This window comes from Xenopus laevis, chromosome 7L (genome assembly GCF_017654675.1).
Source record: "Xenopus laevis strain J_2021 chromosome 7L, Xenopus_laevis_v10.1, whole genome shotgun sequence".
NCBI classification, from domain to species: Eukaryota; Metazoa; Chordata; class Amphibia; order Anura; family Pipidae; genus Xenopus; species Xenopus laevis.
The window spans coordinates 30,607,542-30,623,737 of NC_054383.1; the positions used below are offsets into that span (position 1 = coordinate 30,607,542).

Below are 16,196 nucleotides of genomic sequence, written 5' to 3' on the forward strand. Positions count from 1 at the left end.
GTTCTATTGCCCTACACATGTGCCCACTGTATCGTTGAGTTGTGTTAGGAAATGTTGGGGGGAAGGAGGGTACCCCCCAAAAAAAATTTTCATCAGCGTTTTTTGGGACTTGTCAACTTTTGTTGAAGCAAGCCCTATCTACTCTATTGCACTTCGCCTGGTCTGAGGTGGTGAAGGCAAGTCTGGTGCAAGAGGTAACGTTCAGTAAAATGCTCAAATTAGTGAATTAGCGTAGTTACGTCCCTTCACCATAGAGCACTTCGCCTGACGTAAGGGTGCAAAGTAGCGATAGAGTAGGTCCACTTCGCTAGCGAGTTTACACCAGCGCCTGTTAGTAAATCGGCGAAGTAAAGAAATTACGTCACAATGACGAATTTGCACTAGCCGCTTCACGCTTTAGTAAATTTGCCCCTATAATCGGGCAAAGCGAGTGAAGCTGTTCTAAAAATCCAGTCACTATTTATTTGACTTGTAAGAGATTGTTTAAGCCTCTGTGTACTTGCAAAGGCCTATTTGAACTTTCAGTCCGACCTGGCCTTCTAAATTAGCCAGTCCTTTATAGTCAAAAAGTGTAAAAGAATCCGTCTCTCGTCAGACCCTTTCCTAATGGCTTCTGTTCGCATAAAAACGTTCTTAATCGGCCAAACTGAGAGAAGAGGCTCCGAGGGCGGCAATATATTTGGACAAGCTTATCTTTTTCCCCCTCTTTTGCTTAAATTGTGAAAATAAATATCATAAGCAGCCACCCGCAGGTTGCATTGCTCAGCACTAGCTAATTTATTCCTGCCTGACGCTAGTGCCTTCACACCCCAAATGGCGTCTTTGCGTAACAGATAAGCGGGACGTGACGTCACAGTCTCGCGAGAGGAGATTCGCGACGTCCGGATTTGCTGTCCTGCAAGAGTCCAGAAGCGACACATTACCGGCGGCTCTGCGGGACTTTTAAACAGCGGTCCGCGACTGTGGTCTGAACAATGGACCGTCCCGGGAAATGTAACTCTGCTGGATGGTAAATATTTGATCGCTCCTGCTTCTCTTCTATTGCAGTCGTGAATGTTGTAGCTGTTAGAGAGGCAGGTGAGTTATTTGCAATGTAGAAAGTATAATAGTAATAATATTAAGACGAATTTCCTGCTTAGATGTTTCCAGACACATGTGGGAGGAGTGAGTGTTGGTGAGGGGGCTGCCAGATCACTAAGCGACAAATCAATAAGACTGGATACCTTGTAAAGGCGCTTTGAGTTCAAGTTTATGGTCCTGCTTGGGAATGTTGTTCTTTTTATTAACCCTTCTTTACCAACCACTGACATTCCACAGGGACCTACAACAAATGTCACTATTGCATACTAAATACAAGCAATATTACATACTAAATACAAGCAATATTACATACTAAATACAAACAATATCACATACTAAATACAAGCAATATCACATACTAAATACAAACAATATCACATATTAAATACAAGCAATATCACATACTAAATACAGGTATAGGATCCCTTATCCGGAAACCCGATATCCAGAAAGCTCCGAATTACGGAAAGTCCGTCTCCCATAGACTCCATTATAATCAAATAATTCTGATTTTTAAAAATGATTTCCTTTTTCCTTGTAGTAATGAAACAATGCTTATACTTGTCCCCCAACTAAGATATATTTAATCCTTATTGGAGGCAAAACAATCCTATTGGGTTTAATTAATGTTTAACTGATGTTTTAGTAGACTTAAGGTATGAAGATCCAAATTACGGAAAGATCCGTTATCCGGAAACCCCAGGTTCCGAGCATTCTGGATAACAGATCCCATACCTGTACAAGCAATATCACATACTAAATACAAGCCATATCACATACTAAATACAAGCAATATCATGTACACTTGCTAAAGAGGGCCCTGCTCAATAGAGAGAGAACTTTGGAAACGTGATTTATGGATAGGGTATGTTTGCCTTTAATGTGATCAGTCCAAAGCAAAATGATATTTCCTTTATGCAGTGTCTGATTGGATTCCCACACAAGGAGATCTTGAATGGACTCCTGAAGCCTGTCCCAACCCGATGTATTTTGATGCTATGTTTGTACTATATTCAGGCATAGGGTTGCCACCTGGCTTGTATTTTACAGGCCTGTCCGGCAAAAATGATGGTTGACTCCAATGTTATTAATAGGGAAAAAAGATAAATATATGTGAAGTCCGGTATTTTTTTCCAGAAAAGGTGGCAGCCCTTTTGTGGAACATGTAATATACATAGTGTCGCAGGGATGATGATTCAGGAGCGATCGCAATCCTGAGGCTAAAGTGCTCTACAGTACCCTGTCTCCGTTCACTTCTATCTATCTGCATACAGCAGGCATGTCCAAAGTCAGGAAGGGGGGGGGCAAATGTGGCCTGTTTTCAAATTTACACTGGCCTTCAGCCTCCATCATGAAATTAATAATAATGCAGCCCGCCACCACAGTGCAATCAGGAATTGCATAGACATAGCAGTAATATTTGGGCACATTAGTGAAATGATCTGCCACTTGGTCTATACTGCTGCCTGTGTGCTGAAGATGTTAGTAATAGACACGTAGTGACATGCCGCTCTCGCATACTTTTTTTTTAGAGCTGAAGGTGTCAATAGACGTACTGACGTGCCAGTACTGTAAATTAAGAAGTCTTAGGGGCAAATTCACTAAGGCGCGAAGCGCCGAACGCTAGCGTTAATTCGCTAGCGTTTGGCATTTTCGCTACTGCGCAAATTCACTAACGAACGCTGGCATAGTTTCGCTAGTGTTACTTCGCACCCTTACGCCTGGCGAATTTTCGCTAGCGACGTAACTACACGAATTCACTAACGCGCGCAGTGTACCGAACGCTACCTTTTACGCTAGACTTCCTTCGCCACCTCAGACCTGGCGAAGCGCAATAGAGTAGATAGGGATTGTTTTAAAAAAAGTCAATTTTTTTTCTAAGTCCCAAAAAAACGCTGTCGTGTTTTCTACATGATGGGTGATAGGCTGAAAAAGATCGAAAATTTTTTGGGGCTCCCCTTCCTCCCCCCTACATTTCCTGACTCATGGCAACTTACCTAGACAGTGGGCACATGTGTAGGGCAAAATAAAATTTTTATTTGCTGATTTGAAGGTTTTCTAGGCATTTGTAGTGCAGATACGTGTTCCTCCATTGAAATTTGAATTTCGCGCCGTATGCAAATTAGCCTTCGCTAGCGCAACTTCGCTTTATATAGCGAATCAACGCTAGCACAACTTCGCAACCTTACGCTACCCCTGTGCGCAACTTCGGATTTTAGTGAATTTGCGGAGCCCTTGCGAAACTACGCCTGGCGAAGTGCGGCGAAGTTGCGCCTGGCGCAACTTCGCATCTTAGTGAATTTGCCCCTCTGAGAGCAGCACTTCATTCTGTGCCAGTACGTGTCTATTGCTAACACCTTCAGCACACAGGCAGCAGTATAGAACAAGTGGCAGATCATTTCACCTTTAAATTAGCTTTTAGTATGATGTAGAGATTGATATCCTGAGACAATTTGCAATTGGGTTTTAATTTTTTATTATTTGTGGTTTTTGAGTTATTCAGCTTTTAATTGAGCAGCTCTCCAGTTTGCACTTTCAGCCGTCTGGTTGCTAGAGTCCAAATTACCCTAGCAACTGTGCATTGAGACTGCAAGATAAGAGACTGGAATATGAATAGTAGAGGCCTGAAAAGAAAGATGAGTAATGAAAAGTAGGAATAACAATAAATGTATAGCCTTACAGAGCATTTTTTTAGATGGGGTCCGTGACCCCAATTTGAAAGTTTGGAAAGAGTCAGAAGAAGAAGGCAAATCATTCCAAAAAAAAAAAAAGAATAATGACCAATTGAAATATTGCTTAGAATTGGCCATTTTATGACATAATAAAAGTCAACATAAATGTGAACCACGCTTTTAAAGGAGAGCTAAACCGCTAACTCAATATAACATTAATGGTATAATGTTTGGGAAATGATTTTTGCATAGCGTGGGCGATCAGAAAAATGTGATACAGATTTGCTCTTTGATTGTAACCTATAGTAACCACTCAGGATTTAGCGCTAATTGTTCAATTGCAGTAAGGCTAATTAAAGTATAATTCTGATGGTTAATTACGTAACAATGCCAGCTTGCATTTTGTGCCATTTTCTTTGATGATTTAAATCCTTTAATCATCAAAGTTCACTGAAAGAATTTTTTGTTTAAAAAAAAGTTTTTTATTAAATTATTTTAATAATTTAATAATTTTCTGCATTCAATATATTGAATATTACAGTATCACAGTTTGCCTTTAGCACGGGTGTTTACTTTTAAAGGGGAAGTATGTTACCGCTGCTTACAAATCTTTATTGTTTTTCTCAAAAGTGGCTTTGTTTGCTCCATTATTATGTGACAGGAGGTAAAGGTTGTAAATTCTTATTTAGAATTTGTATTCACTGCATCTGCACGGGCAAATCGATTTCTGTGCTGACTTGTGTAGCTTCATTATGGTTCTGCTAATTACATAGGTAAAATCTATCACGCAGATTATTTTGTGGTGAGGGTACTCATTACTGTGTTGTGAATTAGACAATAACACATTTGCAAGCAGGTTTGGCTCTGCTCCTTACAAAGCAAAATTCACTACTTTAATACATAAGTGTGATAATAATGTAACATTAAAATGTTTACACCCCTCCCCAAATAGTGTTCTTTCTATTTCAAGTTTTATTTTCTGTGAAACAATGAATAGTAAAGGGTGAATAGCTAATTGTATACAAGTATCAAGCCCGGATTTCTCGCACGGTGCTGTAGGGTGGGGGTGCACGGTCCGATCGGGTGGCCGCCCACACTCCCCCGCGCACGCCTGCGCTTTAACGCCGGCAAACGGCACTATTGAATGGGGTCCCCATAATGCGGCTGGGCGGCATGCCGCCCCTAATTTTTTACCGCCCTAGGCCCTGGCCTATGTGGCCTCGCCACAAATCCGGGCCTGACAAGTATAGGACCTGTTATCCAGAGCAGTGATGTGCGGGCTGGCCCGATAACCTGCAGGACCGGGGGCGAGTCTGCGCCAGTCTATAAAAGCAACGCGGAAGTCGGATGCAGGCAGGCCAAGGGAGGGCGGGTTAGGTGCAGGTCGGGGAATTCCCGACCCGCACATCATTAATCCAGAATGCTCGGGACCTGGGGTTTTCCGTATAACGGATCTTTCTGTATCTCCCCTGCAGTTCTAGCTGAGGCAGGAATCTTGGATTTCACTGGCTCCTCCTACCTATATCTTCCCAGCCCACAGCAGCTCTGAAATCTCGCACATGCTCAGTTGAAATTCCTTGCTTGCTTATCAACCCTTCTAAGCTATTTTCAAATCAGCCAAACCTCTGTGTTAGCTGCTGTTCAGTAGTGCTGCCACCTGCTGGAAATTAGTGTGTGCCCTTCATTTGCATAATGACTTTACCAGCAGGGGACAAGATAGGGAAATCTCCTGATACTTCTAGTGGAGGAGTTTACTTAAACAAGGCATTCTGGGTAGAATACTCAAATCAGTGTTGCAATCTGAGCATGCTCCTGAAATTTGCATATTAGAGTCTCTGTTATAGTCACAGTATGGCCTCCCTCGGTGAAAGAACCCATTTGACAAAGTAAGGGATTTTTTTAAAACCTGCAGTTTTTTCAAAAAACTATATATGTAGTTTGATTAAACGTGTTTAGCTTGTACTGGTCAGATTGTTAATATGTGTTCGATTTTGGTTGTGATTGGTGCCCTTTAAATAAACCCAATATACTGGTTTTGCTTCCAATAAGGATTCATTATATCTTAGTTTGCATCAAGTACAAGGTACTGTTTTATTATTACAGAGAAAAAGGAAATGATTTTGTAATATTTGGATAAAATGGGAGATGACCTTTCCGTAATTCAGAGCTTTCTGGATAACAGATCCCGTACCAAGAATTATATTGCTGCATATTTAGTTGGAACTGCTCTATTCCTTGTTTGCAATGTGCTGCTGTTCGTAGACATTATATACTCACTAGTATTTTTACCAACAAACATGATGCAGGACCTTAAAGGAGAAGGAACGCTACAGAGGCATTTTATTGCTAATAGATTAGTTGCAATAGTTCAAGCTAGAATGCTATATTTATTCTGTAGAATATTTTACCATACCTGAATAAAAAGCTCTACAAACCCTCTTGTTTGTTTAGGATAGCAGCTGCAGTATTAGCTTGGTGTGACATCACCTGTCTGAGTCTCTCCCTGCTCACTTACAGACAGCTCTGGGCTCAGATTACAGAAGAGAAGGAAGGGGAGCAAACTGAGCATGCTCACGGCCGGGGCAAGGAGGTTTAAGCTGAAGGCAGGAAGTCTGATACAGAAGCCCATGTGTACACAATAGAAGGAAAGAAATGATGTGTTTCTTTTGACAGAGGACTCGTTACTTTGAGGGGTTACTGGTATATTTAGCTGGACCTTTCTGATAAGGCTTACTTAGTTTTAACCTTTCCTTCTCCTTTAAATGGATTTTAGCACTGCCTTTATCATTGAATGTGACTAGACTTATAGCTGAATTGTAGCTGCTACATGAAAGCTTTACTTCATGTCAAGCATTCGGGTGTTTTGAGTACAGGTATGGGACCTATTATCCGAAATGCTTGGGAACACCAACATGTTCAATAGTGCTTCACAGAGATAATATATAATTCACATTCCCTGCCCCAGTGGAGCTTTATGATATAAGTTCTTTTCAAAGTCAAACATTATGAACAATCTTATCAGGAGAGGATGAACGTGCCAGCATGCTTTTGGGGTATGGATGATATCCAGAGTACCAGGAGAAAGCCATATACTTACTCCATGCATATACCTTACCCTGGCTAAAATCAAACATTTTTAGAAACCTTCATGTCATGTATGTACAGGTATGAGATCCGTTATCCGGAAAACCATTATCCAGAAAGCTCTGAATTAAAGGCCGCCTCCCATAGACTCCATTTTATCCAAATAATCCACATTTTTAAAAAATTATTTACTTTTCTCTATAATAATAAAACAGTACCTTGTACCTGATCCCAACTAGGATGTAAATAATCCTTAATGGAGGAAAATCCAGGCTATTGGGTTTATTTAATGTTTACATGAATTTCTAGTAGGCTTAAAGGAATTGTACAGTATGAAAATAAAAACTGGCTAAATAGATAGCCCATGCAAAATAAAAAATGTTTCTAATAGACGTGTTTACCTGTTTGATGTTGGTTTTATATGCAATTATACTTATCGAATTGTGAGCTGAATGCTTAAGATCAATTGCAAACTCACTGAAACTCACTTTTGTCCCATGTGCCCCCCCTCCAAGTCATTGACTAACACAGAGTTAAAAAGAGCTAAAAAGCAGGAAGTAGTGTTCTGCTCTGTTATGTATGACATCCAGTCACTCCAGCCTTAACAAATTACATTTTTGGCTAACTAACTATATTAGAAACATTTTTTTTTATTTTGCACAGCCTATTTATTTACCCAGTTTTTGTTTTTACACTGAACTGTTCCTAAGGTATGAAGATTCAAATTATGGAAAGATCTGGAAAGCCCCAGGTCCCAAGCATTACCAAGTATAACAGGTCCCATACCTGTATACGCAAATGGAAGGCATAATTAGAAAATGATGGTATAAAACAGACTGAAATTCCAAAAAAAAAGAAAAAACCCTCTGCTTTTTATGGTTTGGAATTCCAGAATCCGGGGGTACGGATTCGGGTGAATACCGAATCGAATCCCTTTTTTTTTTTTTTTTGTGCATGAACAGTTATGAAGGGTTTGCATTCAATTCAGCCAAATCCAAAAAAAATTAAGCTCAGATTTGCCTGAATCAAATCTGGGATTCAGTGCATGCCTTATAATAAATAGTGAAATAAGTGTCTCTGTTAGGGATACATATAAGTGGGATCCAGTGGGGTTAGCCCCTCACATTCTCCATCCATAAAACAAACAATCGCTAGTTGTTCTTACCTTAAAGGAGAAGGAAAGCTACAGAGGCATTTTATTGCCAATAGATTAGCCACAATAGTGCAAGCTATAATGCTATTTATTCTGTAGAATGCTTTACCATACCTGAGTAAACAGCTCTAGAAGCTCTCTGTTTGTTTAGGATAGCAGCTGCCATAGTCACTTGGTGTGACATCACATCCTGCCTGAGTTTTCCTGCTCACTCAGCTCTGGGCTCAGATTACAGCAGGGAGGGAGGGGGAGAGGAGCAAACTGAGCATGCTCAAGCCCAAGCCCTGGAGGTTAAAGATGAAAACAGGAAGTCTTATACAGAAGCCCATGCATACACAATAGGAAAGGAAAGAAATGCTGTGTTTATTTTGACAGAGGACTCAGAGCAGCATTACTTTGAGGGTTTACTGATGTGTTTATATAGACCTTTCTGGTAAAGCTTATTTAATTTTAGCCTTTCCTTCTTCTTTAAGCTTTCTGTTCATTCTTTTGCTTTGTTTCCCAGGTGTTTTCCAATACTTTTATATATGAATTATCAATGCACATTGCTGCGCTCTTGTAAAACGAAGACCTGTAGTCAGTATGGCACTTTATGGTTTCCAGCATGCTGCTTTATTGTTATGCCTCTGTATCCCACAGCAGAGCCTGGCAGATCCCCAGACAGACTGTAGCTGCTGTTTTTTGCTAATCGCAACATGGTTCCATTTTTGCTGGCCTCATATCGTGCTGTTTGTTGCAGGGGCGCATTTGCATATCTCTTAAAAGGGGGTGGGGGAGAGTGACTGGGAGTCTATTTTAAAGGAAAACTATACCCCCAAACAATGTAGGTCTCTAAAAATACATTGGATAAAACAGCGCTAATGTAAAACCATGCTTCATGTAAATAAATAATTTTCACAATATACTTTTTTAATAGTACAGGTATAGGGCCTGTTATCCAGAATGCTCAGGGCTTTTCAGATAATGGATCTTTCCATAATTTGGATCTTCATACCTTAAGGGTAAGGCCACACTGGGCGTTTTGGGGAGATTTAGTCGCCTGGCGACTAATCGGCTCGTCTTTGCGGCGACCAATCTCCCTGAACGCCTTCCCTCACTCTGAGCTGGTTAAAATGAAAAATCGACGGGGCTAATCACACGCAACGATTCGTTTTCCGAAGTTGCCCAAAGTTTTCCTCTTGATGCTCAACAAATTTGTCCCACAAATTGTTGAGCATCAAAATAATGTTGTCGCCCATAAACTTCAATGCATTTCGGCAAATCTTTTACTAATTTTTGGCAAAGCGAAACAGGTCAGATTTACACATCACTATTGTTCAGCCTTTCCTGCACCACCATGACCAATTAATGCAGCTGAGCAGTGCTGAGAGTTGTAGTTTACCAGTGCTGGAAGGCTGCATGTAAAAACACCCCTGCTCTAGCCATCTTTAGTTAGAGAGTGATTGGCTGTTGATTGCCAAGGGACACTGGGACTTGTAGTTTCTTGGATTTAAAAAAAAAAAATCATTCCACAGAAAAAGACTTCTGTCACTTGAGGTTACATCTCTCCTCCTTTTGACCTTGTTCCTGAGTAGCCATGTGTGTCCCTGGCAATTTTACCATGCTTCAGGAAGTCGCTTGTATCTTCATATCGGTCAAGGCACATTACTTCACTGTGACCACATTCGCTAGCCAAGCGCGGTGATTATAAAGGTGACACAGAGGAGAGACACCAGTACCGAGTCCATACTAGGACATCATCAAGTGTTGCACTAAAAACTCCATATGTACGTGACACTGATCCTGATCTATAAGAATAAATAATTTATAACAATTTAAATCTTTATTTATGGCGAAAATATCTGTAATGTATTTAATGTAAATTGCACATACTAGATATTAAGAATGGCTTAAAATACATTAAGAAAAGGAAATACTGGCACACAGAGCATTTGCAGCAGGTAAACCTTGCTTTAATTCAAAAAGTGCGGAATGTGCAACGTTTCGGGGTCACGCCCCTTTCTCAAGCATGCGTGACCCCGAAACGTTGCAAATTCCGCACTTTTTGAATTAAAGCAAGGTTTACCTGCTGCAAATGCTCTGTGTGCCAGTATTTCCTTTTCCTGATACATTTTGGAGGCTGCCGTGTCCTCTCATACTGAGCACCAAGCTACAATCGATTGCCAAGGACTGCTGTGGGTGTGCGATCGCTCTATCTTGTTTCAGTATTAAAATACATTAAACCCTATTATAACTATGTATTTAAAGCAGAGCTGCCAGGTCTGTATGGGCAGATCGGTCTTATAAGGTCATCGGTCTTAGACTTCATTTTATCCAAATGTTTAAAAATGATTCTCTGCAATAATAAAACGGTAACCTATACTTGTTCCAAGCTAAGATATAATAAATCCTTATTGAAAGCAAAACCTGCCTATTTGGGTTTATTTAATATTTACATGATTTTCTAGTAGACGTAGGGCATGAAGATCCAAATTACGGAAAGGTCCGTTATCCAGAAAACCCCAGGTCCTGAGAATTCAGGTCCCATACCTGTATTAGGATAAAAATCTGAGAATTGAATCGCGGATCAGAGTCAGGGGATTGTGAGTGTGATGTTCAGTCCTAATACCACAGGAGCGTGTAATTGATAAACAGGACAGACCTGGAATTGACATGCAGGACTTTATAAATTCATGATTAAAAGTAAATATCCCCATCATTCTAATTCTAAATAATTTCTACTTTATAAACGACATCTAAATATTGCGTAGTCCAAAAAAAAAAACCTCTCCTGGGTGGCATATTGGGATACACCACCATTTATTTTATGTTTCATCATCGCGTTTGAAATAGCACAGTCTTCCCCCGCATATACTCCCATTGATAGCAAGATCACGAGGACTAATACAACCTTCTATTACAAGGGATTTGCAGAAGTGTGTACTTTCTCTTTCCTTGGCCTACATTGGGCTGGAAGATAGAAATTGCATTTCTCGTGTAAACATTAGGGAGATTTCCTTGGGAAAATGAGTCTAGCGGTGTAATAACGCCCTCAGGTCGCACTTTGCTATTCGGATGATCTCCTGTTCTCTCCAATCTCAGCAGCACCGTGCAATTAGTTTTAGGCATCTCTGGATGTTGAGGGAAAAGAAACACATTATATATTAAACATATGTTTTAGATTTAGCGATTTGGTCCTATGCACCATGGTAATATAAGATATTTTAGGGCCAGAATGGCAGCAGATAAAATAACCCAACTGAAATGTGATTGCCATAGAGTTAACCTTAAAGCTGTTGTTCACCTCTGAGATAGCTTTTAGTATGATGTAGAGAGGGATATTCTGAGACAATGCAATTGGTTTTCATTTTTTATTATTTATGGTTATTTAGCTTTTTATTCAACAGCTCTTCAGCTTACAATTTCAGCCATCTGGTTGCTAAGGTCAGAACTACCCTAGCAACCCTGCATTAATTTTAATAATAGACAATAACAATACATTTGTAGCCTTACTGAGCATCTGGTTTTTGGAAGAGATCAGCGACGCCCATTTAAAAACTGTCAAAAAAGAGTCAGAAGAAAAAGGTAAATAACTATAAAACTATTAAAAATAAACCATGACAACCAACTGAAGTTGCTTGGAATTGGCCGTTCTATATTATACTTAAAGTTACCTTAAACGTGAACCACCCCTTTAAAGGTGAACCGCCTCTTTAAGAGAGAGGATTTAGATGTAGATGTATCCAAGAGAAAAATCCAATGGGTTCAGCTACTAACATAGGTGCAAAATTAAAAAAGAGCAGTTACCCACAGCAACACCGGTAGAAACAATAGAATTCGACCTTTATCTGACTATTCAGCACTAACAATGGCCGATGTTTGGCTTCCTTCAAAGGCGCCCGATCAAAATATTCCAGCCAGCCCGATCGGCGAACCGACTGGTACCCAAGTCATCGGCTCGTCTCCCACCATACACGCACCAAATATCATAAAATATCGTACGATATTATTGGTGCGCCTGGCCACCGTTAGGAAGAATGTTATTGTGCTGCAAGATTAAAGTACCACAGGAAAAAATTTATGACGAGTGAAAATGATGTGCAGAAAGTATAGAGGACCTATACCGAGGGTATGGTACAGGTACGGGATCCATTATACGGAAACCTGTTCTCCAGAAAGCTGAGAATTACGGTATGGCTGCCTCCACAGGTTTCATTTTATCCAAAAAAATCCACCTTTTTAAAAGGATTTCATTTTTGTCTATAGTAAAAAAAAACGATAGCTTATACTTGATGCAAACTAAGATAGGATTACGCTTTATTGGCAGCAAAACAATCCTACTGATGTTATTTACATGATTCTCTAGTATTTTATTTATCTTCATTTTTTCCTTTTTATAGTTTTTAAATTATTGCCTTCTTCTTCTTTCCAGCTTTCAAATGGGGGTCACTGACCCCATCTAAAAACCCATTGCTCTGTAAGGCTACAAATCTATTGTTATTGCTACTTTTTATTCTTTCTCTTTCTATTCAGGCCTCTCCTATTCCTATACCAGTCTCTTATTCAAATCAATGCATGGTTGCTAGGGTAATTTGGACCTTAGCAACCAGATTGCTAAAATTGTAAACTGGAGAGCTGCTGAATAAAAAGCTAAATACCTCAACAATCACAAATCATAAAAAATGAAAACCAATTGCAAATTCTCTGAATATCACTCTCTACATCAGGCTAAAAGTTAATTTTAAGGTAAACAACCCTTTAGAATTGGTATACAGCGCCTTATGTACAGCGTAACCAAGTACTTTTACAGTGTTGTGCCTTGATATCAATCAATCATTGTACTAAACTATTCCAAAGTATAATTTACATTGCCTGCTTCAATATAATTGATGCCATTATCTAACCCATTGTACAGTTTCAGTGCAGTGCTCTCTGGGTTTGGTTTTTCAGATAAGGAGGAGGCCACAGTTCGCTGTATCTACCTACCATTGTTGAAAACACCAATCAATTGTGTGACCAGAGGCATAGGCTACCAGTGTTTCTATTTGCTGCTCTATAGCACACTATTTTAATGTGAGCGCTAGTGTTTGTGAAGTCTTTATATATCTTCTCTGTCCCCACTTTTTTCTTCTTGATAACGGTATTTCATTAATTAGAGATTTTGTGCTTTGAGTACACCGCAAGGAAGGAACATCTGTTTTCCTAGTGTTCTTATAAAAACACAAAGGCAAAACAGGCTTGTCGAGTGCATCAGGGCTACTCTCATAGATACACAGGTAACAGGCCTCTAGTAACATTATTAGTACAGACTAGCTGAACATCTCTTTTATGTCCGATTTATTTACTTGAATTTGCTCACAATATAGTTGTTCTTAAAAAGGTTGTTAAATTAACTTTTAGTATGCTGTAGAGAGTGATTTGCAGTTGGTTTTCATTTTTTATTATTCGTGGTTTTTATTTAGCTTTTTATTCTATTCAGTTTCTAATGTCAACAATCTGGTTGCTAGGGTCCAAATTACCCTAACAACCATGCACTGATTTGAATAAGAAACTGGAATATGCATAGGAGAGGCCTGAATACAAAGATGAGTCATAAAAAGCAGCAATAACAATACATTTGTAGCCTTACAGAGCATTTGTTTTTAGATGGGGTCAGTGACCCCCATTCGAAAGATGGAAAAAGTCAAAAGAAAAAGGCAAATAATTTAAAAACTATTAAAAATAAATAATGAAGACCAATTGAAAAGTTGCTTTAAATTCAACACTCTATAACACACTGGGAGTTCATTTAAAGGTGAACAACCCCTTTAAGGATTTTATTAAATATATATTTTTTTTAAATAATGTAAGAAGTGCAGTATTATTGCAAGTTGATTTTCAAATGTTAAACCAAGGACACCAATCAGCCGTAGTTATTTGTTATGCAATTGGCCAGTGCCGTACAATTGTATAGCTTTATGTAGCACTGCTTGCATTCCGGCATCTGCAGAACGGAATGTTTACTAGCAATGTGTGGATCAGGAAAAACTCAACCTGCACCCGACCCTAACCTACAAAATATTGCCATCCTGCTCATTGGTCTCTGACACGGATAATGAGCTCTGTATAAACAAACCCCTCCTTTCTCCCAGCTTTAGGCATTGTTCTAAAGAGGAGATCTCTATACAGAGGGATTATCTGTCTAGCAGTGCTTTGATTAACTACTTGGGGGTTATTTATCATGGTCTGAATATCCGAACCTCGAATAATTCGTAGTTTTCAGAGCAAAAATAAAAATTATGTATTTTTCGATATTTATTAAAGTCCGATGGTCTAAACTCAGAATCCGAAACCCCAGCATCTAAAAGCTCTCGAGGTCCTGTATAAGTCAGTGGGGAAGGTCCTAGTGTCTGCGCTGATGTCCGTACTCCGAAAACATCGTTTTTGCGGACAACTCAGAACAATTCAAGTTTGGCCGACCCTATTTTTTCTGGCTTTTTTCTTCATAAATAAGGTCCAATCGGGAATTCTGAGTTGTTTGATATTAGAAATACTGAGATAAATTCGGGCCTTGATAAATAACCCCCAAAGTGTTAGGAGAGCCACAGGAAGTTGTAAAGCTGTATTGCTTTAATTTTTAAACCCTTTAGTGCAAGAAACATCAAAAGCCAAAGATATTTCTTAATTAGAATAGTTGAAGTGTATGTTCAGCGCAAGTTCAACTTGAAAAAATGCGTCTACTGCCACTTGCTGTTTAGATTTGGTTTGCCTTAACGCTTAGCAGCATCAAGTTGAGGGGATTTGTCTGAATCCTGCATTTAGTGCATGAACACTGCAGCGCTACTGAGCTGTACCATCATGTTGCCTTATCTTGCAACCGACCGAATGTCATCTTCTGTTTATTATAAATCTGTTTAAAATTCATTGCCCCATAATCTTAAATGTCAGAATATTAGAAATTGCTGCAGAGTTCTATAAACATAAAGTGTAGACTGCGGTGCTTGGAGAACTAGAATTGTAGACAGCTGGAGAGGTCTGACTGGGTCATACCATTAATTAGAGCTTGGCATCTTGGTGTTTGTCTTTAGCTGCCCAAAGGATCCTGGATGTTGTAGTGCAAGATTAACAAATGCTTATATAGGTATGGAATCTATTATCCAGAATGCTTGGTACCTCCAGGGTACAGGTTTGGGATCCTTTATCCAGAAACCTATTATGCAGAAAGCTCCAAATTACAGAAAGCCTTTCTCCCATAGACTCCCATTTTATTCTAATAATGCACATTTTTAAAAATGATTCCTTTTTCTCTGTAATAATGAAATCGCACAGGTGTGGGATCTGTTATCTGCAAACCCATTATCCACAAAGCTCTGCATTACAGGAACGCCGTCTCCCATAGACTCCACTTGAATCAGATAATTCAAAATTTTTTAAAATGATTTCCTTTTCTCTGTAATAATAAAACCGTAGCTTGTACTTGATCCAAACTAAGATATAATTAATCCTTAATGGAAGCAAAACCAGCCTATTGGGTTTATTTTATGTTTAAATTATTTTCTAGTGGACGTAAGGTATGAAGATACAAATTACATAAAGATCGGTTATCCTGGGCATTCTGGATAACTGGTCCCATACCTGTATTTCTAAATATTTTTTATCACCATACTACTTTAAAAAAAAAAAAAAAAAAGAAGCATTATATAAACCCAGTAGAATAGCCATGTTTATGCAACTTTGTAGCAAGCTTCTGTATTACTACAGAGAAAAAATGGCCTTTATGGGAATATGGCACTTTCTGGATAACGGGCTTCTGGATAAGGGGGTACAGTGCTATGTGAAGTGTTTAAAAAGCATTGGGTTTTAATTGTATACTACATCTTGTTTACCTCTTTGTTCTTATTTACTTTTTATTACATAAAAAGCCTTATTTATAGTACAGATTTATTATAGAGAATGAGCTTTTAAACCTTATGTTTCTTGATTTATTATAACTTGTATGGATTTGCACTAAAGCAAACCTTAGGGAATACCATGCTGCTAAACCCCAGCAGTTCTCATCCCCACAATGAGAGCATTTAGGTTTTACATTATATATTCTGGCTAAACTAAACTGCCTGCTGTTATTGGTCTCTGCTGCTGAACTGGGCATTGCTAATTTGGGCATCCCTCAGCAGTGGGAAGCACGTAAGTCTATTTGATATTACAGTCGGCCATTTATAACAATGAGCAAACATCAATGGGCATTTGGA

At 39.2% G+C, this 16,196-nt stretch overlaps 1 protein-coding gene across 3 annotated transcripts in view; it reads left to right on the forward strand.

Moving 5' to 3' along the window:
- Positions 1-824: 824 nt before the first annotated feature.
- Positions 825-16,196, forward strand: part of r3hcc1l.L (R3H domain and coiled-coil containing 1 like L homeolog) — a 31,567-nt gene continuing 16,195 nt past the window's right edge. Inside the window, exon 1 of one of the 3 annotated variants that reach the window (XM_041568730.1) lies at positions 825-1,077. The gene's annotated coding sequence lies outside the window, so the exon portion shown is untranslated. The remainder of the gene's footprint in view (positions 1,078-16,196) is intronic. The other 2 variants (XM_041568729.1, XM_018225274.2) reach the window with 2 other exon arrangements.